Genomic DNA, 27,260 nt, shown 5'->3' with positions numbered 1-27,260 from the left:
GTATTGATGCTTGTATATTTGATTTATTCTAATCCTTGAATCAATTATGGATGTATGCTTCTTGTAGTTTCCCTTTCTTGTGCTTTTGCAGGATCTTTGTGTAGCTGGGCCAGTGAAAGAGCAAGGAGCTGGGAGCAAGCAGCAAAGAGGGAAGATTGGATCAACCATTAGCGGAAGATAACGATTAGTGGATCTCTTTCTCCTCTCTCTTACATCTCATAAAGAAGTAATCTTGAATAGCTTTGCATTCGGTTGTTGCTGAGGTACTATCACCCTTAGAGTGGGATAGGGTCATTCCGTATTGGATACTTTTCCCAACAACAATGTTCCGCTCCGAATTCATCTTCTTGAACTAACACCATTCCAATGGTGGAATGCGAAGCTGCGAGGTATAAGAAGTAGTCCTGGTTGTAGTTGGGAGGATGCAACAACGGTGCATGGGTCAACGCGTGTTTAAGTGCATCAAAAGATTATTGGGCAATCTCGTCCCAAAAGAATTGAGCGTTCTGTTTCAACAACCGTGTAAAACCTTTAGTGACATCGGCGTAGTTTGGAATGAATCGGCGTAAAAAGTTCACTTTCCCTTGCAAACTTTGGAGTTGGCGCAAACTCGAAGGAGGAGGCAATTTGATGATAGCTTCAACCTTCGAGGGATCAACGCGAATGCCGGCTTTTGAAACAACAAATCCCAGCAATCGACCCGTTTCTATACAGAAAACACACTTGTGGGGATTCAACCGAATTTGATAATGCCTACACCTCATAAAGATTGCTCATAAGTGGACAAGGTGATCAGCTCGATGTAAAGAATGAGCAGGCAAATCATCGAGATATGGTTGTACAATGTGCTTGATGTCATGAAATGCATAAGACATTACCCGTTGAAAAGTGGCCCCGACATTCTTAAGCCCAAAAGGTAATTTGCAATAAGCAAATGTCCCCCATGGACAAATGAATGCCGTTTTTGGTTGGTCGGCAGGTAGAATATTGATTTGATTATAGCCCGAAAAACCATCCATGAAGGAAAACATCTCACTTCCGGCACAATCATCAATAATTTGATCGATATAAGGCGTAGGATAGTTGTCTTTTGGACAAGCTCGATTTATATCCCTATAGTCGATACAGATTCTTGTTGTTCCTTGTTTCTTGTTGACCGGAACAATATTCGATACCCAATCCGTTAACGGGATCAGATAAATGAAACCTGCTTTCAACAGCTTTTCGACTTCTGATTTAATCGCAGCCGCTTTCCGAGGGTGAATCTGACGCAACCGTTGCCGGACGGGTTTAGCATCCGGGTAGGTCTTTATTTCATGAACAACAATGGCAGGATCGATTCCCGACATTTCCTCGTAAGACCAGGCAAACACATCGCGGAATTATTGGAATAGGGCCTTGTAAGTTTGGATTTCATCTTCTGTACATGAGGCACCTATATGAATGTTCTCCTCAATTCCGGGCTTCACTGAAGTATCAATGGGAATAGTACGAGAAATATTCCCTAAATTCAACTCTGAATCAGAATGTTTCGTTGGATTCTGCGTGTCTTTGACATATTCAGCGGTAAAGATAGATGAAAAATCATTTTCAAAAGCATCATCCTTAGGTAAAAACGAAGATCTGTGATGGAGATCTTCCCATGGTAGATCGTCTACACTTAGGATTTCGCGAAGTTGTTCGTCAGATGACACGACTTCGGGAAACGCTATCCGTTCTAAGGTTGATGTGAAAAGTGATTCTTCACTGACCACATTCATTTGGTCGCTTTCGGTTGAACGCGAGTCGGTAAAAGACATGACAGCTTCATAAGCAATTTCATACGGACTCAAAGGCATAGCATCACCGAATGAGTCTATCTCAGATTCAGATGGGACGATCCAAGGATCATCATAAATAATGTTTTCTGATGTAATCATATGAATTGATGCAAATGAAGGGTCTGCGTTGATTGGAGGGAAAGGAAAAGTTCCCAGTAAACCGGAATCTTTAACTAAACCTACGCCAACGTCCCTATAAGGGATTTTCGTCTTACCGACATGCTGGATACTCTCTGAAGAGGCTGGGTCGGATGAAAAGTATGACAACTGATCAATGGTCACGATCTTACCGTTATATGGAAATTTAATTACTCTGAAGACCGATGAAACGACTGTTGTCATATCATATGACCAACTTCGACCCAAAAGAAGGTTGTAGTCTAGAGGGGCATCAACCACTTCCACATCCAGACTAACGGTTTTGCCTTCTACCCCTATAGGTAATTCCTGTAGAATACCAAACGGACGGAATCCATGGCCATCAAAGGCCTTAAGGATGGTCGGGGATTGGTTCAACGAAGGAGAACCAAGCGATCTCCAACATTGAATCGACATAATACACGTAGAAGCTCCCTCATCAATCACAGTCCGATGAATAGGTCTGTTTTTGACTATCACTGGAATTTGGAAAGCCATTTGATGGGGTAGACGCGGTGTACTATTTTCTAGATCGAAGATTATCAGGTTCGGGTCCTGAACATCAACAGCTCCGATAGCCGACAAAAGTAATTTTCGCTGTGCTGGGCATGATTGCAGCACTTCTAAAGCCGACATTGCTGAGGGTGAAACAGCTAAGTCCTCAACAATGTTGTAATTCTGGGCCGCTCTCGCATGTGGATTGAAAGCAGACCTTCGAAGTACACCCTTGGCGGACAGTTTAATTACTAGGTCCGGATTAGGTTTCTCGATCTGTAGTGGATCAGAACCAGGAACTGAGGTTGATGGGTTAGAGTGAGAAGATTCTGCTTCTTTACCATCAACAGGAACCTTACTACCATAATCTTGCGATCGAGTCGCAATCCTCACATGAGACATCATCAAAATGAGTTCTTCACTGGCAGTCGAGGAAGAACCTATCATCTTACTTTCCTGCTTTGGAAATGGATCTTTTAACACAGCAGGAGTGGGAGAACCTTTGACTATTTTCACAACCTCGGCCCGATGAGGGAAATCTCTCGTAAAATGATCCTCTTCACAAATAAGACAAGGATATCGAGGTTTGCGCTTTTCGTCATTGGTTTCCGACTTTTTCGTTTTCTCCTTCGGAGCCTTGTCTGCTTTAGCCTTCTTCTTTCCTTTCTTCTTTCCACCGTTTTTTGATTTGGCCGTAGATGACTCTACAGCGTGAATATCGGCGGAAAGTTCGGGAGAAGACTCTCCTGTCGGGGAATCAGGCAAAGTGATAATAGGAGTAGTTGAAGCCTTGGAAGACTTCTTCTTTCTCTTTGTATTCACGATACCAATCATACCATCAGCGGCATGAGATCCCGAAGGAGCAGCAACGATTTGATTCGATTTTGGAAGATCTGGAATCTTCTCGTGTAATGTACCCGACTGAGTGTAAACTAAGTCAAGGTACTGCGCCTGAGCAATGACTTGCTCCTTAGTAACTACTCCGGCCTTAGCTACATCTTCAGTAATCTTCGGTAATAATGATTTAACAAACCATTCAGCTAAGATTTGGTCCGGGATAAAAACTTTCACTAGCCTTCTTCGACGTCTCCACTCATTAATGTGATCAGAAATATACGTGGACGTTGATTGTTTTAGTGAAGTTAATAACTCCGTGCCGTTATCGTATCTGACCGGCAACTGAAAGTGAGTTAAGAACGAGGTAGCTAACTGGCTAAAATTGTAAAAAGAGGCCCGTGGTAACTCAATGTACCACTTGGCCGCGAGACCAATGAGTGTACGCTGGAAAAGACGTAAGCGGATCGAATCATCCGAGATAGAATTTGAAGCACACCAGAGGTGGTAAGTCATCACATGATTGGACGGATCCTCTCCAGACTTACCTTCGAACTTGGGTATATCACTGGGCAACTTATTTGGCATTGGCGGCCAGAACGGAAGATATTGAATTGGATCGTTCGTTAGGCGCGTCAAGTCTGGTAAATCCAAAGTTGCGATAAATGGTAACTGCCGGTTAGGATCTCTAAAACTCTGGGTCACAAGACCAGTCCCAGGAGGAGGATATCCAGGATAACTAGGAACAGGAGTCGCATTTGGGATATTATATCCTCCTGGAAAACCAGGATTAACCGGACCATACTGGGGTTGCTGAGGTTATTGATAAGTGTACCCAGGATACGGTTGATACTGGTAAACTGGCTGTTGGACAGCTTGCCCAGGTTGGTACTGTCCCTGGTACGGTTGATGAACAAATTGAGGTTGAGTAGTGACAACCGTACTTATACCAGGCTAACCTGTAGGCATCTGGACCGTGGTTTGAATCGTAGATCCGGACAACGGTAAAGATGTCTGAGGAGTGGTTACAGAGACAGTAGAAACCGGAGCTGTCGATACTCCAGAAGTAAGTGCGGCAGATGTAGCGGTAGTTGCAGCAGCCATTTGAGATGGAGTACTAGGTGCAATTGGCGGTTGAGTAACTACCGAAGTTACAGAAGTTTGAACATTTGACTGGACAGGCTGCGGTTGCTGGGGTGGACCAGAAACTACGGGTTGTCCAGCTTGAGGTACCAACTGTAAACTTGGCTGCAACACCTGTTGACCTTGTGATGGATCCCACACTAAAATTCCGGGGTATTGACCCGTAACAGGCTGAGGATACTGAGATCCATAACCGGATTGAGGATAGGATTGATAATTGTAAGGTGCAGATCCCATACCTTGAACATATGACTGACCTTGAGGTGGTTGATAACCTTGACCCGAGTATTGACCTTGAGGTTGATAACCTTGAGGTAAATATGGATACTGGGGTTGACCTTGACCTTGAGGTTGATACCCTTGGGGTTGATACCCTTGAGGTAAATACTGATACTGAGGTTGACCCTGGGGTACATATTGAGGCTGGGGTTGACCTTGAGGTATGTATTGCACCATAGGTACATACTGACCTTGAGGTGGCCCCCAGACACGAATGGTGTACCTTGAGGTTGCCCCCCAGGCGTTAATTGAGGCTGCCCCCCAGGCGGTAATTGGCCACCTTGAGGTTGGGAAACGGGAACTAAACCTGACATCATGTAAATGTCACCTACACCCAATGGTATATTACCACTGTTTCCAGCTAATAACCCATGATCAATGGGTTGAGGAGATGCCCCCGCAAAGGTACCAGAAAGTGATTGATACCCAGTGGGAACAGAAGGACCGCCATGTAAGAAAGATTCAGGAGCTTGAGTAAACACGGACGACTGACCAGTCATATTTACAGGAGTATAAATACCTCCAGGTGGAAAGGGAGTACGAGGTGTAGAAAAACCTACCCCTGAGTTGTCTAAAAAATTGGTTAACGAAAGGTACCAAGTAGTACTCCTAGGAGGACTGTAAAAGATAGATTCACGCTCCCTGAGTTCAATAGTAAGTTGATCTTCAAGGTTAGAGACGCCTATTTCATCCTCTGGAGCAAGTTCTTCAATAGCAATCAGACCAGTAGGAAGATTTTCGGTGATAACTCGTTCTACTCTTGGTGAATCTGGAACACTAGAAGTCGGAGTAACAGGTTCAGATATTTCAGGTTCTTCGCCTGTATCACTAGTAGATGAAAAACTACCAACAAGCTCAGAAACAGTAACAGCTTCGGGATTATAACCTGTCTCTAAGCCTTGGTAATCTGAATGGACTACCAAGGAAGATTCTCCTTCTTCAGGTGAACCTACTCTACTGCCACTAGGAGGAGTTACAAGGACCTTTAAACCTTCTAGATTACCGGGGTCGTCTCGAGGAGGTGATCCCCTAAGTCTACGGGATCTTCTCAACAATTCGGCCACAGAAACAACTTCAGGAGACTGGCCCCGAAGTCTACGGGATTGTCTCGGTAATTCCGCCACAGCTAAAACTTTTAACTACTACACATGAAAACAAAGTAAAAATTTCAAATCAAACCACCTAAAGTCTCTAAAGAACCAAAACAAATTTGAATCACACGCCTAAAGAATCTAGGGCGTCAAACCAAGCACAAACAGTAGCCTTCCAGACCGAAAACGCTAGTTGGTGATGAAGCCCAACATCGCCGGATTCAGTACAGAAGTGGCGGGTGGAATAGTTACCCCGGCAACCTGCTTAATGAATAGACCGGCACAAGTTCCTCCACTTTAACCGTCTCGAGTGAAGTGAACCCCCCGGAAAATCCAAGTGAGTCTAGCCGACGTCTGCTCCAGGTACAGTGGGATCTTCCCTCCACCGTCACCTCGGTAGAATCCTAAAGATAATGGTCACTAAGGTTACCAACCGCAACAAATGCACCTGGGGGAACAGTCTACACTCCGACAGCACGCAAGGGAAGAGTTTCAAGCTCAATCCCCTTGCCGGCTCCTTGAAAATAATCCAAGGTTTACCGACAAGTGACCCCTGGCTCCTCGACAATGGTTAATCCGAGGTTTACTGTTTGTAATACGTGCGTGTCTGGTGTCGTTCCCAACGAGGGGGGATTGATCCCCTCACTGGTTCGGACACGAGCTCGTGCTTCTCCTTTAAGAGGAGCTTTCCCAGAGTACAAATGAGACAATTGGATTTATTCTATCACAAGATAAGCTACTTGTTTGGTTTTGTTGTCTTGGAGAGTTAATTACTCTCCTACTCCAAGACACTAGCCTGATCTAAATTGGTGTTTCAGAGCCCTAGTAAATAAAAGTTACTACGTTGTTTTTACTTTAAGCGTTAATTTTATGGTTTTTCTTAAAGACAAAAGGTAGCGGAAGTGAAACCAATGGTGTGTAGACTCGACTCAAACCACTACAAAGATGCACCTAAGATGATTTACGCTACTTTCCTTTTTCAATGAAATTCCTAACTAAGAGAGTTGAGAGATGCAAATTTTATAGAAAACAACTTTCTTAGTAAAGACAATCAAAGAAACAATTCTCTTTATCTTTTCAAGCATACAAACATAACCACTCCTTACGTGCACGAAAAACTCTTTTTCTTTCAAAACTCTTCAAAGCTACTTGAAACAAAACTTTTCAAAGGAGATGTTTTGTATTTTCTCTTTTTAATAAAGCATATAAATCTATTTTAACGAAAATCAATCTCAAAAACTATAAAATCTATGAAAACTTGACTCATAAGCAAACCAAAAAGAAATTTACTCTAATCAAACCTAACGAGGCAAAAGCCTACAAAGATGATTCTAAGATGTTTTACTTGACCAAAATCAAGTCAAGGACCAGCCAATGCAGAATCAAAAGACTAGTCAAAACAAAACTCAAATCTTTTTGTTCTTTTTGTAAAATGGAATTCAATACTCAATCAACAAGCACTTCGAAATTTGCCAAAGAAACAACTCAAAGGTAAGTTGCTCTCACAGGTAGACTTTATGACAGGTCTGACTTCTAAGAAGGCTGACAAAACCAGAGAGATCTAAGGCTTGACAACTTCTACCGCCAAAGTCACTACAAGACCTACTCAAAAATCAAACCCTAGGGCTTAAACTTATATGAAATCCACTAAAACACTCAATGCTATCGAAACAAGTTCAGGTGAAGATCTTTGACAAGAGACTAATGGATCTGGGCAGTAAAAACTAAGAAAAAGCAAAATCTAAGAGAAAAAATGCAAAAAATGGAATTTTCTTAAATTTTAGCAGGGGACGCAGGCAACCAATTAAACCAGGTGCGGGCCCGCTCTGTGCACACAGCGACAGTGCGTGCAGGGACGCACTGTGCAACACTCAGAGGGTGCGTCCTACTGGAAAATTCAAGAAAAACTAAATTGAATCTAACCCTAAGCTAACCCACCCAAACACAAAGTCACAGAGCCAAAAACCAGAAAATAAATGACTTTTCTCAGAGCAAAGTTACATACAAAGGAAAAGACTTTCACATCAATGGAGTCCCCAGTATGGTCGCCAATTTGTCAGGCGGAAAGAGTCGATTGTGCGGACACAACCAACCTCCCTAGGAGCCTAAGACTCTCTAGTGACAAACAAGACAAACAAGAGCAATCCTTCTCTAAACATGCATTTACTATATAAGAAATCAAGTGTTTAGATCCTACCTGTAGTCCAACGCTATTGTAGTAGTCCAGCTCCACTGATCCGGATGAGCTCCTTCTTCACTTTGAAACCTGCATCCACTAACAATCAAACGATTAAATAGCACTTGATAATCTCATAAAATAAAACATATTTAACACATAGACCAAGGAGTACATGAAACAACTCATAAATAACAAGTTATTGAGAAGAATGGACTCATTTGCATTAATAGGTAACAAAAGGAACAAATACAACCTGAGCCTTGGTGTTGTGCAAGTCCCTCCCAGGGTCCATCAAGAGTTCTCCTTTACTTTGACAAAGCTCACCCACTTCCAAATAGAACAAGCAAATATGGCAATCTCTCCTCACAAGCTTCTAAATGGGAGTCCTAATTCCTGCAGCATTTACCCTTAGAAATGTATAGCTTCCAACCTCCTCTCCTTCTGGCCCAATGCCTGTATTTATAGTGCTCAAGAGGAAGTTAATCATGTCCACCATCAATGGGATAATCCCATCTTTGGATGGGATAGCTCCCTTATTGATGGGATAAGTTCCTCTTTGGTAGGGGTGCATGAACCATCTGGAGGCGCTCAATACACGTCGAACAACCTTCTAGAATGCTCTAGAAATGACCACAAGTAACTTTTTAAAGATGAAACTTGCGTATTTTGACCTTTACAGGGGGACGCACCTGCCCCTTTACATACATAGCGTCCAAAGACGCAGCTTTTGTGAACATTGGATGCGTACCCGCAGGTAATGTTGAGAGAACCTGCGTACCCAGAGATAAATACATTTATAAAGACTTTCTCTCTTTTTGGAGTTTGACATGGAGAGCAGAGGCATAAGACTTGCCTAAGAGGATAGAATGACTGTTGATAGAGCCATACTAACTGTAAATAGCCATGGTGACATTTTTTAGTGTAACACTCTCCACCCAACCGTAGGCTCAATTGTGCAAGGATTTGCTACAACTGGCCACCCCCGAGCCCTCAATCAACGTACTACTGCCAGTGACTCCTATGTCTTAGAACACCATTCTCCCAAGAGAATGAAAGATAAAATCTTGGAAAGATGGAATGCCTCCCATCCTCCTCACCATCTAATAAATAGAGCAAACATTGGATGGGAACCACATGCACACACTCCATGTGTCTACATGCGACTTTGATTTTTAGCTTTCTTGTTTTATTTCTTTACTTTTCTTTTGATTTTTAGCTTTCTTGTTTTATTTTCTTCTTTTTGATAGCTTTACTAATTTTTTTATTGTTTTCTTTGTTTTATTTCTATTTATTCTTATTTAGAGCTTTAGTATAGTTATTACTATTTTTATTTTTATTATTTTTATTTATTTTCTTGTATATTTTTAAATATCATTTATTATTTAACATTTATTATTTATTATTTTTATTATTTATTATTAAGTGATTTATTATTTATATTATTATTATTTATTTGTATTATTTATTATTATATTATTTTTATTATTATTTATTATTTATTATTAAGGGGGGGGATATTACAAAATTTCTTATTTTTACATTTGCTTCCGAGAATACAATTTATGGAGTTTTGCTACAAAAAGGAAAACAAGGTATTGAAAAACCTATTTCTTTCTTTAGTAGGACATTAGTAAATGCTAAACTGAAGTACAACATTCTAGAAAAAGCAAGCTTATGCCTTGGTGAAAGCAATTAAATATTTCAGAATATATGTTCTACATTCTCATATTGTGGCATATGTCCCAAGTGCTGTAATAAAAGACATTCTAACACAAATAGATCCAGATGGTAAAAGGGGAAAATGGATAGCAAAATTGCTAGAGTATGATATTGACATCAAACCTACCAGATTGGTGAAGGGTCAAGTCTTGGCAAAGCTAATGACTTAGTCAAATCTGGATTGTCTTGACATAAATCTGAATGTAGAAATCTCAGAAATGTTTGAAAATGAAGAAGTATTGGTTCAAATCAATGAGAAATTCTTGGTTTCAGAATGGTACAAGGATGTGGCTTTTGTTCTACAACATAATAGAGCTCCTTCCAATCTAACAAAGTGAAAGCAAGATTTGTCAAGCTGAAATCCTTAAGATATTTTGTATATGACCAAAATATGTTTTGGAAAGATGCTAGAGGGATTTTGTTAAATTGTCTCCTTGAAGAAGAAGTTGATAGAGTTATTGAAGAATTTCATAAAGGAGATTGTGGAGGACACCACTATTGGAAAGATACTACAAATAAGATCTTAAGATCTGGATATTTTTGGCAAACTATGTTCAGAGACATTTACAAAAGGGTGGCTGCATGTCATGAATGTCAAATCTTTGAAGGAAGAAGAAAGCTTGTGCCTTTGCCTTTGGTTCCTATATATGTGGAGGCGCCTTTCCAGCAATGGGGATTGGATTTTATTGGAGAAATTCATCCTCCTTCATCAGGGCAACATCGTTGGATTCTCACAACAACAGATTACTTCACCAAATGGATAGAGGCGATTCCAACTAGGCAAGCTAATGATTCAGTAATTATTTCTTTTCTAGAAAATAACATATTGTCTAGATTTGGCTGTCCAATGAAGATTATAACAGATAATGCTCAAGATTTTAAGTCCAAGAAAATGATTAACTTTTTTCATCAATATCACATTACTCTTGGACACTCTACTGCTTACTATCCACAAGGGAATGGTCTTGCTGAATCATCAAACAAAAGCATTGTAAGGATCATCAAAAAGGTGTTGCAGGAAAATAAGAAGGCTTGGCATTTAAAATTGAAGTATGCTTTGTGGGTTGATAGGATTTGTACAAAGAGATCAATTAGGACTTTTCCATATGAATTAGTTTACGGTGTTGAAGCCATATTTCCAACATCACTTGGAGTACCGATAATGAAACTAATTCAATGACTTGAAGAAGAACCAAATGCCATTCAAAGGAGAATCAATCAGCTGATAGCCCTACAGGAGAAGAGGAATGAAGTCTATGATAGTCGTCAACATGGCCAGAACAGAATTAAGAGTACATTTGATAAAAATATCAAAGAAGATAGCTTTCAGATCCAAGATAAAGTGTTGAAATGGGAGGCCAGAATTGAAGAAAAAGGCAAGCACGGTAAGTTTGAGAATTTTTGGAAAGGTCCTTATCAAATTGCTGCTTTTCATGGAAACAAAACTTACATTCTGCAGAAAATTGATGGAGGGAGGACCTGTTAATGGCAGGTTCCTAAAGCATTATCATTGTTGAAGTACTACCAATTTCTCATAACATTGTATATATGCATTTTATCAGTTTTTGCTAATAATGACAAGCTGAAACAGAAGGCTTAAGCCCGAGGTGAAGGCCCAAGAAGCTTAAAGGGGATGCTTGTCAAATAAATTTCTATTTATCATAAGTGGATGAAGCACTGGAACTACAGGTTCTTAGTGTACCACAAGGGCACACTATCCCAAGTGGAGCCACTGTTATCACTATAAAAAAAAAAAATTGGACAACTTGTATGGTTCCAAAGTTGTAAGTCAGTCTTGGTCAATTCATTTCTATTGTTTTTGTTTAAGGAGTATAAAACATAGAGTAGAGTCTTGTTCCCATTATCAAATAAGGTCAACAATCTTGTTTTAACTATCATTAGTCCCACATTGGTTCATAGGTGTCATGTGTCAAGACTGTTTTAAAGTTGGCATGCGCTACGAAATCAACTAGGAGTTTTCGTAGTGCAAACTCATAAAAATACACTATGTGCGCTACGAAAACAGGGATTCGTAATTAGGAGATTTCGTAGCGCAAAACCCATAATTTGCATTGGCTGCACTATGAAATCAGGGATTCATGCCAGATCTTGTCTAGCTGTCTAATCCATCAAAATCCATTAATGTTTCATCACCATGTGTCAATCCATGAACCTTGCTTATCACATGCAGCCATTCATTCTCATCATTAGATTCGTTAGGGGTCTTGTTCGCACTCTTTTCAAATTTCAAAAAGTAAGGTGAGGTGAGTTAGTCTTGGTCTTTCTCGTGTTCCTTTCATGCATAAAAAGACAATTGGCAAGCTTAGGGACGACATTCACCAGAACTTTTTGAAAGCTCAAGCGAGGCAGTTCTCTGTTTCAAATTCAAGCGAGGTAGTGTTCAAACCAACACAGTGCAGGTTTATCTTCAAGTTTTCTTGTAGGGGTTTCATAGACATGTCTGAGGAAAGGAAAAATCATAGATCAGGATGGTGTCTTAGAGTTGAGCCTGAATGTTTAGATGTTCTCATGAGAAACAGAGAGGTTGAACATGCATTCAAATAGGTGGGCTGTTGGAGATTCCGCGAAAAACTTCAGGGTGGTCACGTTCAAGTAACCAAAGACTTTTCCTTCAATTTCACCAGTTTGAATTTAAGAGTCAGAGTGCTAGAAGTACCAATTTCTCCTGAGGTTATATTTGCAGTCATAGAGATACCCAGAGGCCAGGATAGATGGTTCAAGAATTTTAAATTTTAAATGGCACCCTGCCAAGAATTTTTGAAGCCAGAATTCATAGGCTCAGACTTAACCAAATCAGTGCCCAAAAGCTATGTAAAAGATTCATATGCCAACTTGCTGACATGCATCCAAAGATATTTTACCTGTGAGGGAAGATACCATAAGGTGTACTCTTACCATTTTAAGCTCCTCTTACATTTCACTGGAAAAATATCTCTTGATTTACCTTTTTATCTGTTTCGTAGCTTAGGCAAAATGTCTGATAAGGTTCAATTGAAGAAAGAAGCTTGTGAGACCTCCCTGTTCCATCATGGGTTGATCAAGTTGATTGTTTTACATGAGCTTCAGAAGATTGGAAGAGAATGGTCTGCTTTCTTGTTTATGACAGGCTTTAAAATTGAAACAGGACTTAGTCCTAAGGCTAAGGAGATTTCTTCACCAGCAGTAAGTCATCAGGAGGAAACAAGATCAAGTAGATTTGTGAAATTGAAAGCCAGAAAGCAGGTGAAGGAGCCTATGACACCACTAGTAGTTCAAGGCACTCCTCAACAGTCACAGAGGAAGAAGGTTCAGATCAATGAGGTGGTACAAGAGCAGTCTGTTGATAAAACTATCCAAAGAAGAGTAACAAGAAGTCAATTAGCCAAGGAAAAGGGGAAGACTGTGATTGTTGATGAAAGCCCAGCTTCAAAGGGAAATTTGAATGATCTCCTCCAGGCTATTGACATAGAAGAGACTCCTCTGGTCCAAGCAGATCTACTTGAAGCAGGTAAGAACAAAACAAAAAGAGTTAAATCTTCTAAAAAGCTTCAATTTGATGACCAGGTCTCAGAGTTTGTGTTCAAGCCAAGAAGACCTATGACTAGACATTTAAGAAGGTTACAAGAGGCAGAGCCAGAAGCAAGTGAGATAGGGGAGGTAGCAGAATTCCTTGAAGAGCCTGTGGTTCCATCAGTACAATCATCACTAGTGCACAAAGATGACAGAGGCAAGACAATTATCACTCATGAGGAAGAATGTAGCTTTGAGGAGGTCAAAAAGAAATTGGTGTCTGCCAATCTTGAGATTTCCCAACTCAAGGAAAGGGCAAGGAAACATGCAGTTGAAAAAGAAAATTTCAAAAGAGTAAAAGCCAGTTGGGAAGATGGTAAAGTTTCAAGATATGAAGTAGTGGGCAGTCATGCTCAATATTTCACTTGGACCGTCCCTGCAATAAAAGAAGCAAGATATGTCAGAAGGGTTAATGAAAAATTAAGAACTAGAATCCGAATGATGAAAAGATAGATTGAAGATTTGAAGATTCAACTGAATGAACCAGAAGAACAGCCCCAACATAAATGAACCTGACAGTAAGTGAAGAAATTTTGAGACAATTTTGATGTGAAATTTACTTTTTGAAGATTGAAGATCCTTTGGATAAACAATGTCAGTTTGTTTGGCTCATTAGCATGTGGAGAAGCCATCAAAAAATCCCAAAAAATGACAAAAAACTGTGTTCTTGATTCACACAGCAGTTTCATAGCGCGCTACGAAACTGCTAAAGATGACATATAATGCACAGCAGTTTCATAGCGCACTACGAAACTGCTGAAGCTACCAGTTTTGTTTTTTTGAATCAATTTTGAAATGAAAAGGGGAACCATTATGAAATAATGCTGCTGTAGAAGACACAAAAGGGCCACCTCAGAAGTTTTGAATATAAAGCAAAGGAAAATTCAAAGAATGAGAAGCATATAATAACTCCAAACTCTGCGCTACGAAAACAACAGTCATTTCGTAGCTCAGACAGATTGTCATGCTTCAGGCAACATCTAAGGGGTTTGTCTTAGCACGAGTATATGAGCAGGACCTTTGGATAAATTCAAGGCATCACATGTTATTAAAGGGGATAATATGGTTAGCAGAATTCGAGGAACCACTTTGGAGACCAAAACAGAAAATACAGGGGCAGTTTTCCTAGTATCCAGGGACAGTCAAAGAACAAGCAATCAAAGGCCAGCATGAAGTTTAAAGTCATCACTTAAGCCAAATATGAAGAGGGACAGATGTCAAAGAATGAGTTTATTTTCATAGTTAAGGTTGTTTCCAGCATAAATAAGGAGTTACACTCCTAGTCAAATTAGGTCTCTAGGACTGTTAGTTTACAGTCAGTTGTAATTAATAGTTTGTTTAAAGATTAGTAGGTGTCAGGTCTAGAGAAATTTGAATTCCCCTCTTGATGGAGGAAGGAATCCAAGCTTGTAATGAAACTCTATATATGACAAGAGATGTAATGCACCAGGGGTTGGAAATTTTTGTGAAAAAAAACACTCATATTGTGTCATTGTAGAAGACTATGTTTTTATGAATACAGAGTTTGGCTTCACTTCTCAGGATTCAGAAAGAGTTCAATGCTTGCTTGTTTTTTATGATTGCCCTCATTTCCTCATTTGCAGTAGTATGAATGTATGTTACTTAGAACTCATTGGCAATGCTCTAACTTCCTTCATGCATTTGTAGACTGTGTTTCCTACATGTTCTCCTGTGTTAACTGATATATTGAACTCTTGATGCCCTGACTTCCATGTTAAGCTAATATTGTTGTCATATTAAACATTTTCTGACTCCACAAGCCCAATGGATGTTTATTGACTGTGTTTCAACCATTCACACTCCTTCATTTGTTTTATAGAGTTAGCCATCTAATCCTTAATTGAAATCTTTAACTCAGTGAGAGAGCCCTCTCAAGTTGAGGAGGCTAAGCCTCAGCCAAAAGTTTGGTTTGAAATAGTTACTCAAAGTCTTCCTAATCAGCAGCCTATCAGGGTCTGGTTTTGTGATAACACCATCAACATAAAGGGGGTCTCCCTGATGTGAAGTCCCAATTAGACCTCACACCGTTTGGAGTAGGAGGCCCATTCAGAGTATCAATCCAACCACCATAACACAAATGTTTGTCTTGGTTTCAATAGATAACATAAGAATTATATACATAAACCTTGAACACAAAAGTAAGTTGACATTGTGAAACATCGATTTCAATGTGTAAAAGGAGACCTTCACAAGCGAGAGAAAAAAGTGATTCTCTAGAAGGAAGTAATAGTACTAAACTAGGAGTGACACACGAGAGCATAAAAAGATTCGTTAGAAAGATAGTTCACATAAAGATTGTAAAATGAACACAACACACATTCAACAAGATAAGTACTGAATCCACTGAAATAGTTTAATTTCTCCAATACATAAGAACACAACATATACTGCAAACATCCCAAGAATATTCCTAAATAATTTTTGATACATGCATGAAAATGTGTTGGTTCATTGAATTAAATTAGGTGAAAGATCCAAGTAAGCAATTAAAATGATGAGGCACTAGTCTAGTAGTGGAATGTTAAGTCACTTCTTGCTTATCCAAAGGATAATTTTCTCTCCTATGCCAAGTAAAGAAGCGAAGATTATCTCTCCAAACCCTAAGCCTCGAAACGCCCCTTTAATTGAGGTATGAGGTTGCTTTTATAACAAGAGGAATGACCTTTCATATCCTTATGACTCTTTGACAACCCTGATGAATCTTGGAATTCTAATGACGTTTGGACTTATCTATATGAATTTTGAACTTCTTCATGTGCCTTTTGTCCATATATGACTATGCGACTCTTCATATTCCACATATGACTCTTAGACTTCCACACATTACATATTGTACTTTTCTTGTGAATACATCATTACATTCCAAATGATGATGTGGCATGGCACATGGACACACATTGATTATTATGATGACACTTATACAAGTTACAACGTAATAATGATGATATGGACTTCATGATGAGGTGGCAATGCCAAGTTGTCTTCCTTGTTGCTTCATCTTGCATTCTTGATGATAGATCTGATCTATGCTTCATATTCATGAATGATCCACTTTGTTTCTTATCTTCACCCTCAAAAGGGTCTTGGATCAACATATAAATCCTGTGAGTCATCATGCAATGTACTTTTATGATTTGATCCATGATCTACTTCATCTCTCTGTGATATCTCTCTTAGTGGTTCTTTTCTACAGGCATTTCTTCATGCTTTCTATTTGCTATATTCTCTTGAGCATCACCTTGTCATGATTGGAAGGAACTTCTACCAATGAAAATAATTCATGATGAGGTAAGATCATACTTAAAAACATTTATTCTATTACTACCTATCTCATGAAATGATTTGCTCATGATAGGCCTGTGAGAGGGTCAAAAGAAGAAGGCTTGATTAACAGGGCGCAATCAAACTCATCAATGGATTAGAAATGCTCCACTATTAATTTTTATTGCGTCATACACTATAAAGATGATCTCTACTTGTTCCAACATAGTGAGGCAAAGTTGAAGGTTCAAGGTAGAAAGGTTCATGCTTCAAGGTTGCGCCATGCGCTCCAAAGAAAAGAGAGGAAATCTTAAAAGCATAGTTTGACCAGTCAAGGGTGAGCAGAGGGATCCTTCAACCTTCCGTACTGTGCCATGCACTCAAAAGAAGGGTCAAAGGAAGGCTAGGATGCATGAGCACATTGGGAAAGATGGAAGGTGAAAGGTTCAACCTCTAGGATTGCGCTATGCACTGAAAAGGAAAGGAGGCTTCTTGGAGAGCACAATTTGACTAGTAAAAGGAAGAGAGGGGGCCTCCTTCAGCCTTCCCTACTACACCATTGTTTCTAGGAAAACTAGTGTCTATTCAGATCTACTAGTCCCAATAAGATGGGTAGCTATCTTAGAAACAAACAATTCAAAGTAACTTGTGTTTTCCTTTATAGGAGATAGATGAGAGAGAAGTAGGGAGCACCAACCTTAGTCTTTCGCTTGGCTCCTTGCTTGTTTCCTCTCTCCTTTGATAGAGTTTTGCCACTCTTTTCTCGCTTCAAAGAACATCTGTAGAGTCAAAGAAGTAAAATATTATCAAAGCATAGAGATATATAACCATAAACAATGTAGAATCAGATGTACATTAACCATACAAATGCATACACAAATACAAGATTTAGAAATATACAAGTATACGGAGGAAAACTCAAATAACTTTATTGATAGAAGTAGTAGAAGAGAGGATTACAACCCATCTCTCTGATCTAGTGCCATCCTCCCAGCATGAAAGCCCTCTTCACCTCATGAAAAGCTAGATCACCTAACAATACAATGCTTCACAGAGAAACCAACAGCACTTCCTTACAAAATACAAAATTCCAGCCTCTAGATCTCTAGCATGAGGGATCCATATATAAATATTTGCAGGGGGGGTGAGTCAGCTTCTGGGTTTTTGATTAGTGTCATTTCACTGATAGTTCTTGGTTCCGCTTGGAGATTTCATGATCTCTTACTCATCCTTGAGAGAATTCAGAGAGGCAAGTGTCATATGAGCAGTTTCTAGAAGATTCCCTAGGTTTCCACTTAGCCAACTACTTCTGCCATTTGTCTACTCTCGCTCATCGCACCCTATAGAAGGGCTTTTTAGTATGCATCACACCCCTTGTGTGTAACAGGTGAGATGCATCACACCCTCAACATGGAGCAACCTGTATGGTCCAGTTTTGGCTAGTTTTGAGTAGTTTTTTCAAGCGGAACTTCTGGGAGATGATGTAATCATTTGACCATGATCCTTTAGGATATGAAACAACACTTTTAGGGACTAAAGAGTCCTTAGTTTATGGACATATGAGTTTGGGGTTGCAGTGCCCAAAGATGTCTATAACAGCTGCCCCTTAAAGCATGAGGTCATAAATCTTCTGATGTCGGGTGAAATGCTTTATCATGAGGATCTGAGGTATTCGAGCTAGAAGGTGACCTATATAAGATGCAATACAATACATCATCATCATATTATTTTCATGATCTAGCTGAGGCGGGCATTCCCATGCTCAACTTTATAAATCCATTTTCATGTACATAGGACAAACAATCGTTTGTTGTTGCAGATTGGTGATTCTTCGCATGAAGAGTCATCTTCCCTGGCTTAGATGACTATCTGTGCAACTTCTGTGTATAATTGATGTCTTTATTTTCCTGAATATATCGCAACCTGGATGGATGAAACTAGATCTGAGGTCTTCAAAACTTGTTCAATCTTTGCCCGATGTACAAGTCGATCCATGTGAAAAGATGTTCTGAAGTTGAACATGGAAAGACATCGCCTGATTACCAGCCAACAATGTAATATTTTAACAGACGTGAGAGGAGTCACCGATAATGATGATGACCCTCAAGGTACTATAGTACAATTCACATGGTGTGAATATATGAGTAGATTTTGAACACCACACAAAGTCTTTCAGTCGAAGGTCATTGATGTAAACCTATCGCCAGAAGTGAGAAACTTGCCATTGAGGCATGCAAGCTTCAAAGTACTGAAAGGGTTGTTTCTAAGTCAACTTCTTGGATAATGAGCTGATGTAAACAAGAAGTGACTTGTCGTAGGAGGGCCTTGATGTATCCCACATCTACGATGTAAAACAGAGAAAATGATTTTTGTGGCAGTGAAAACAATCTGATGATATAAGGTTTAGGAATGGCGGTCATGAAAAATGAAGGGTGGAAGTATTGCAGTGGATGAGGCCTTTGTTGGATGGTGAATTCTCTGAATGACTTTTCTTGGAAATATTAGAAACACTGAAATGGATTGGTAGCTAAACCCCAAAAATGAATGGTACAGAGGACCAATGGTGATATGACCGGTGAATGGAATAACCCAACCTGACTCAATCATGGCGATGGAGTGAAAGTGTCATGTTCTAGAGCGACCTACTACCAATGAAGTTCTTCAAGTTTTCTTCCCTTTTTCCCCAGTCATTGCTAACCAGTACCTCTTTATTTTTTTCAAGCTTGAGGAGGATAAAATATGCTTGTTCTATAATTTTCCCTGCGGGAAAACTTGTCGCTATGTTTTAACAAGCCTAGCGAGAGTGAAACTTGCTCTTGTCCGTATGGACAAGTTTGTCGCTATTGTTTTAACGAGTTTAACGACAAAGATAACTCAGTCCTTTTCATATTTAGAGAGTTTGAAAAGAGACGGAAAGGAAACTCCAGTAGTCCCTTTTCGTGGTGTAATCCATTAAGTCCGAAAAAGTATAAAATAATACGAAAGGGATGACTTTTCCAATCACTTTAGCGAGCCGAAAAAGACAAGCACTCGATATTTTTTTGTGATAATCCCTTAGGTCCAAAAGATTAAAATACAGGAGGGATGGCATTTCCAATCACTTTAGTGAGCTGGAGAGGCCAATTGCTCGAACATATTTTCATATTTAGCGAGTCCAAAAAGAGTTTAAAGTAGACTCATTGTTTCCAAACACTTTAACGAGCTGGAATGCTCGAAAATCTTTTCATATTTAACGAGTCTAAAAAGGGTTTAAGGGAGACTCAGTTTTTTGAGGAACGAGTGATGTTTTCGGGTAGCAACCGGTTCCAGGTAAGTTTGGAACTTTTCAAGCATGTCAGTGTAAATAAGGTGGCTAATAGAATCACTCATCGCAGTTGTTCCTCAAAAGGGTACAAAATCAAGTGGAAGCATATGATCGGAAAAAAGAGTGGAGGTGACGATAAGAACACGACCAAGGCTCAAAAGTCTAATAGTAATGCAATCACAAAGGTTTTTTACCAAGGGTAGATTCATTTTTTAATGAACTTGAATCTTTAGAAACTATGCTTAGTTTCCTTTTTATATAAGCTAGGAACGACCAAACTATAAAGCTAAAAAGCTAAAAACGCTAAAAAGATAAAAATGAAATTGGTCATTTTTGCTTGTATAAAAAAGGTTTGCATGCCCCCAACATAAAAAGTCTTCAGTAACCATATGGAAACTTACTGTGGTTAAGCAGGATGTTTTTTTATCAATACTTAGATAAAGCACTTCGTGCACTTTGTCTACCAAATAGACAAAGGTGAAAGGTCACCGGACCGATCACATAACTTACAGGGAAACTTATCTCTACAGCTGGGTTTGTCTGCAAAATAGACAAGGGTGCATGCCCCCTAAGCTTTGTTACATTCACCAGACTACTCGCAGTAATTAGGTGGATGGAATGAAGGTTCCTTTACAAGATCAAGTGAAAGACTCGACTTGGAACTTTGCTCAGCCTTGTTTCATTTTTTAACGAGCTTGACACAAGACAAGGAATTCAACTCAGATCCTTGGTTTCATTTTTTAACGAGGTTGACACTAGTCAACAAAATATGCTTTGGCGACCTTTAATCGCAACTTATAAGGGGTCATGAAGGAAAGATCTGGTTCCAATGCCCCTAGTACATAATGTACAACATCATTGAATTGATTGTCAGATGATGTAGGTATGGTAGGGCTTGGGGGAAATACCTTGCGATGATCCACACTATCAAAATGGTCAGAGTTCTTCTTAATCTTTGATGATGTAGAAGATATCATATGACAGGTTTCCACTGTGGCCACTTCTGCCAGATTACTTGGAGGCGGGAGGGTAAAAGTACCCATTAAGGAAGGGTCTTTTAGGAGACCTACTCTGATATTTTGAAGTGATTGAGAACTTCCATGGATCAATGGAATGCTTCTAGTAACTTGCGAATTGTTGGGGAAAAAGGTTAGTTGGTCTATGATTGTAATTCCGCCTTGGAAGGGAAATGCAATCTTTCTAAAATATGTCGACACAACAGTAGCCATAGCATAAATCCAGGGCTTTCCTAGTAAGATATTGTAGTCAAGGTTTCCATCAATGACCTCGACTTCAATTTCTACTGTCTTGCCCCCCAGTTCAATTTGAAAGTTACTTAATATCCCATACGGCGTGTATGTTCTTCCATCGAATGCTTTCAATGTCGTTGATGATCGTGACAAGGGTTGAGAGCCTAAAGTTTTCCAGCAACTCATTGACATAATATAGGTAGATGCTACTTCATCAATTATTGTTCGATGAATAGTTTTGTTGAGGGCTTTTACCTGTATGAGGAAAGTGAGTTGTGCTGGTAACTGAGGTTCATATCCTTTATGATTAAAGGCCACTAGATTGGAATCTGCTGGATCAATCCCACCTATCGTTGATAACAAAGCCTGCTTTTGGGAGGGGAAATTCTGCAGTACTTCAAGTGTCGACATAGCAGATGGTGATTGGGCTAGATCCTCCACTATATTATAATTTTGTGCTGCTCAGGCACGAGGATTAAAGGTCGATTTATATACTACTCCCTTTGGCAATTTTATAGCTAATTTAGGAATGATGGGTGGAACAACTTCTGGCGAGGTTGTTGTTGAACTACTAGGTTGATCTGTAGCCCTTATTGTTTGACGATTGTGGATTTCCATAATCTTTATTCCTTGTCGATATCAAAGCATCATTTTGCTATTTTGAGATGGATAACATAAGCACTTGGGATGGGGAAGCATGATCGATAGTAACCAGGTTTGTTTCTGGGCTCGGAAACGGATTAGTCAACACCGCTGGGGCATTTGAAGTTATTAGAAATTTCATAACCTTAGCTTTGTGTGGACAATCTTTCGTGAAATGCTCGTCGTCACATATGTAACATGGATAATGAGGTTTCTTTTGCTTAGTAGGGCTTTCAGAAGATTTTTCAGGAGGTGAATCTTCTTGTTTCTTCTTTTTATTTTTCCCTTTCTTCTTGCCCCCTAGTTGCTTCGGTTCTTTGCCTTTGTCGGATGACATAGCATTAACCTCTGAGGCAGGAAGTTTGTCATTTGCTTTCTTGCTAGAAACTGCAAGAGCTTTACCAGTTTGAGCCTTTGCGGTTTGCATACTTGAGGTGCCAATTACACCATCACCGGCATGAGAGTCCCTATTTGATTTAGGAGGGGGAGGAATGGAAAATTCCGGTCTAAGAGCATCAGGAATTTTGTCATAGAGCATGCCAAACTGAGTATAAATCAATTCTAGATATTGTGCATGAGCAATAACTTGCTCTTCAGTAATGACCCCTCCCTTGGTCACATCTTCTGTAATAGAAGGTAACAATGACTTAATAAACCATTCAGCTAGAAGCTGATCAGGAACATATGTCTTTACCATTCGACGACGACATCGCCACTCATGAATATGATTAGATATGTGAGTGGCTGTTTTCTGTTTAAAATTGGTAAGGAGCTCTGTTCCTATTTCGTACCTTATAGGTAACTGAAAATGGGTTAAAAAGGTAGTGGCTAGGGTGCTGAAATTATCGAATGAAGCTCTAGGCAATTCGATGTACCATTTTACTGTTGGACCAGTTAGTGTTTGCTGAAAAAGGCGAAGCCTAATCGAATCATCAATGAGGGTGTTGGACGAACACCACAAATGAAAGGTCATTACATGATTCGATGGATCTTCACCTGGATTTCCATTGAATTTAGGAATATCTGACAGAAGTTTATGAGGAATCGTTGGCCACCAAGGGGCGTAAGCAATTGGATCATTTGTTAGCCAATTCAGATCTGGTAATTCTAAAGTTGCTATGAAAGGCAACTGTTGATTCAGGTTTGGCGAAGCATACCTAGGATAAGATGGGATTGCCTGAGCAGTGGGTCTTTGCATACCAACATAATGTATTTGATACTGATAACTTTGATAAGGTTGATGGGCATAACCATTATAATATGATTGTTGGTAACCGTTTTGAATATACGGCTGTCCATTATCCACAAAGCTTTGTTGCTCAGGTCCTCGGTAAGCTTGCTGGAATTGCAGTTGTTGATATTGCACTAGCCATGGTCGTTGGACCATTTGCTTTGTCAAATACTGGATGTTTGACCAAGATGAGGGGTGATAGTACCCATTTGAGCCTAGTCGTTTCCATTGAGGAGCCACTAATCCGCGGTTGTGATTGAGTCGTGGAGACAAGAGGCTGTTGTATTATGACCTGAGAGACTTGAGGTTAACATACAACATTCAGCACTTGTAATTACGAAACTGTCACTATAGCCGGTGTAGTGGGAATGTTCGACATAGGTTGATTTGGTTTCATTGAATATACAACTCTTGGCTGTTGAGGCAGTATTGGCACCCAACCACTGGATGCAATTCTAGCTTGACCCGAATTTTGTTGTGAACTCTCATATGGTTGCTCTCCCAGAGGGAACAATGAAAAGGCATACTACTCCCCATATGGTGGCAATCTAGTGTTCAAAGGGTAAATTGGTCTTTGGAGACTGGACTGCCCAAATTGATACTGATGTGAAGGATCAATTTGCTGAGTCTCAATATAAGAAATCCTAGACAAGATTCCCGATGAACAAATAGGGACAGACCATGCTGTCAAAACAGTCCCTGGGTGGACTCCATCTAGTGGTTGAGTACTAGTTGGGACAGATGGTATACCAGCGAACATTGTCAGAGTAGCAGCAGGAGGTTATGATATTGCTGTATCGGATGACACATTCCTAGATGTCGATGGTTGTTCAGACATATCTTGTCTATCCAAAAGATTTCCTAGTGATTCGACAGGAACTTGCGATGAAGGGTGATCAAAAGAACTAACTTCTGTAGTAGAAGGATATGGATTCCAGTTCCAAAATGAAATGGGGTACTGGATGGAAGATCCTCCACAATCTCTTCTATAGCAATCAGTCCAGGTGGAAGGGGTAGACCGTTAGGTCCGTAAAATATTTCTGGTGCCGAAGAAGGTATAGACTTTGCAGCGATAGATGTTAGAGGGGTGACACCTTCTGAATTAGTCCTAGATGGAGCTGGTTCAGGAATAGAAATGTTTACAGTTACACTAGGATTAGTTCTAATGTCCTCTAGTAACTGCGGAACTTCTTCTGCAGAGGCAGGGGTACCAGAAATAATTGGAGTAACTGGAGTCTCTGATGATGTTGAAACTCAAGTTTCAAATAAACCAGGAGACTTTGACCCAGTTAAACAAGATCGCTTGGCCCGGAATGGTTTCGTTTCCAGAGTAAAAAATGGTTGGCTTGTTAGTCTCTGCGAACGACGGGGTTTTGATTGACTTTCTTCCACGATTGTGGATTACTTGATCAACTCAAAATTAAAAAGGGAAAATGTTATTCCGAATTAAATAAATTTTATGACGCTTTGACACAACTTGCTTTTTCAATTTTTAAGAGTCGAGAAAAAGCTAAAGATGACTCTAGTCACCTTCAATTTTTAATGACCCTGAAGTGACAAGTGCTCAGATGGACCTTTTCATTTAAGGAGTCGAAAAGGAATGAAAGTGACTACTCTGGAAATCCAGACAGAGGGATTACCAAACCAATCGCAAAATTGCAATATACACCTTGGTGGTAAATTATAGAGAAATTACTGAGGACTTTACGTATGGTAGTCAATCTTCTTGAATGTTGTGTTCAGTGCATTACGATCGATAGGGCGGTAGACATGGCTTCCTAAGGATAAAGGATATCAGCCTATTGTGGTCTCCCAATATATACTCGATGGTACATGGGAGCACAAGTCTGTACTGGCACTTGTCATATCAAAGAGGAGGAATCACCCAACCTACGATGAAAATGATAGTTACCAGGCTTTACGACGCCGAAATACGTCTCTAGCCTAGACTTCTAGATGTTTTGCATTAGGTTCTAAAGAATTTTTATGTTCATTGAGGTTTATTTTACAGTTGATCTTTCTTAAGAAGTTTTCCTTTCAAGGTTCACCTCGTGATGTAGATGTACAATTCCTAAATATGCAATCTAAGATGATAAACAGTTGTTTATTTTCTTTTAGCAATGAAAATCCTAGCTACTAAGGAAAGAAGAGTAAAATTCTTTCAACATAGAGCAGAGAGCACACACTAAATGCACTTTTCCTAAATCAATTTCCACATGCAGTTTGAATGCAAATGCACATGCATGTATTTGTTTTTCCACTTACTTAATGTGAGAATGACAAAAAGAAAACTAAGTACAGATCCGAACTACTTTTCCTCAAAGCGAAACTTTAGTAATTTCTTTTCAAAAAAGAAAGGAGGACTAAGACGACACTTTCACTTTCGAATGTAAAACTGTTTTCGACACTTCAAATAATTGATAATTCAAATCAAATACAATGGCAAAAGTACAATTGACTACCTAAAAGAGGAAGACTTTACGACACTCTTTTTCTTGACTAAAAATGATAGTTGTGACACTTTCAAATCAAAAGATGATAGTTCGATTGAGCTACTATTTGCAAAGGAGGACTGTAAATGATAAAAATACATAAAAAACATTCACAATTCCTTCTCAATGGAGGCTGAATAATGTAAAGGAAGAAGGCTTCAACAATGATATACTAATCATAAGCAACAAAACTACTGAATAGAGCTGAAAACAATGAAGAAAAAACCAAAATCTGGAGAGAGAAATAGTCTCATCCAATCATCGCACCTGTCCTTAAGGGAAATAGGGATGCATCTCACTTGCAACACATAGGAGGTGCGATGCATCCAGACTGCCAATGAGAGACAGTGTGATGGTCTAGGGACGAGACCGAGCTTGGTTTTCACCCACAGTTTGCAGCTAAGTTCAGGGATTTAGGCTGAGCTTATGATAGACAGTAAACAAAAAATATAGAGGTACCATCTAATGAGGTTATTGAGCTACCACCAGGGCACTTAAGATGTTTTCAAGTCAGATGTTTAGTTCATAACCCAACCCAGAGATTGACTGAAGCAACATTGATCTACTTTGTAGTTGGATAGCAAAAGCAGTTCAAAGGCTAGCTGTCTTAACTTCAGGCTCTGTCTGTAGTTTATAAAACAAACAAAAGTAACAAACAAACAAACTATTCGCTCCCCAGTGGAGTCGCCATTTTGTTTCTAGGAAAACTAGTGTCTATTCAGATCTGCTAGTCCCAATAAGACGGGTAGCTATCTTAGAAACAAACAATTCAAAGTAACTTGTGTTTTCCTTTATAGGAGATAGATGAGAGAGAAGCAGAGAGCACCAACCTTAGTCTTTCGCTTGGCTCCTTGCTTGTTTCCTCTCTCCTTTGATAGAGTTTCACCACTCTTTTCTCGCTTGTCCCGCTTCAAAGAACATCTGTAGAGTAAAAGCAGCAAAATACCATCAAAGAATAGAGATCTATAACCATAAACAATGTAGAATTAGATGTACATTAACCATACAAATGCATACACAAATACAAGATTCATAAATATACAAGTATATACAGGAAAACTCAAATAACTTTATTTATAGAAGTAGTAGAAGAGAGGATTACAACCCATTTGTCTGATCTAGTGCCATCCTCCCAGCATGAAAGCCCTCTTTACCTCATGAAAAGCTAGATCACCTAACAATACAATGCTTCACAGAGAAACCAATAGCACTTCCTTACAAAATACAAAATTCCAGTCTCTGGATCTCTAGGATGAGGGATCCATATATAGATATTTGCAGGGGGGGTGAGTCAGCTTCTGGGTTTTTGATTAGTGTCATTTCACTAATAGTTCTTGGTTCCACTTGGAGATTTCATGATCTCTTACTCATCCCTGAGCGAATTCAGAGAGGCAAGTGTCATATGAGCAGCTTCTAGAAGATTCCCTGGGTTTGCACTTAGCCAACTTCTTCTGCCATTTGTCTACTCTCACTCATCGCACCCTAAAAAAGGGCTTTTTAGTATGCATCACACCCCTTGTGTGTAATAGGTGAGATGCATCGCATCCTCAGCATGGAGTAGTCTGTATGGTCCAGTTTTGGCCAGTTTTGAGTAGTTTTTTCAAGCAGAACTTCTAGGAGATGATGTAATCAGTTGACCATGATCCTTTAGGGTATGAAACAAAACTTTTAGGGACTAAAGATTCCTTATTTTATGGACATATGAGTTTGGGGTTGTAGTGCCCAAATATGTCTATAACAACCATGTTCTCTAGATAAAGTGGCTAAGAAAGGCTTGGGAGCAAAGTGCAT

Source organism: Pinus tabuliformis, chromosome 3_2 (assembly GCF_031772625.1).
Source record: "Pinus tabuliformis cultivar Carrire ecotype Pingquan chromosome 3_2, CPIR1, whole genome shotgun sequence".
Classification (NCBI taxonomy): domain Eukaryota; kingdom Viridiplantae; phylum Streptophyta; class Pinopsida; order Pinales; family Pinaceae; genus Pinus; species Pinus tabuliformis.
The sequence above is the reverse complement of the archived record's forward strand: the minus strand, read 5'-3'. Positions refer to the sequence as shown.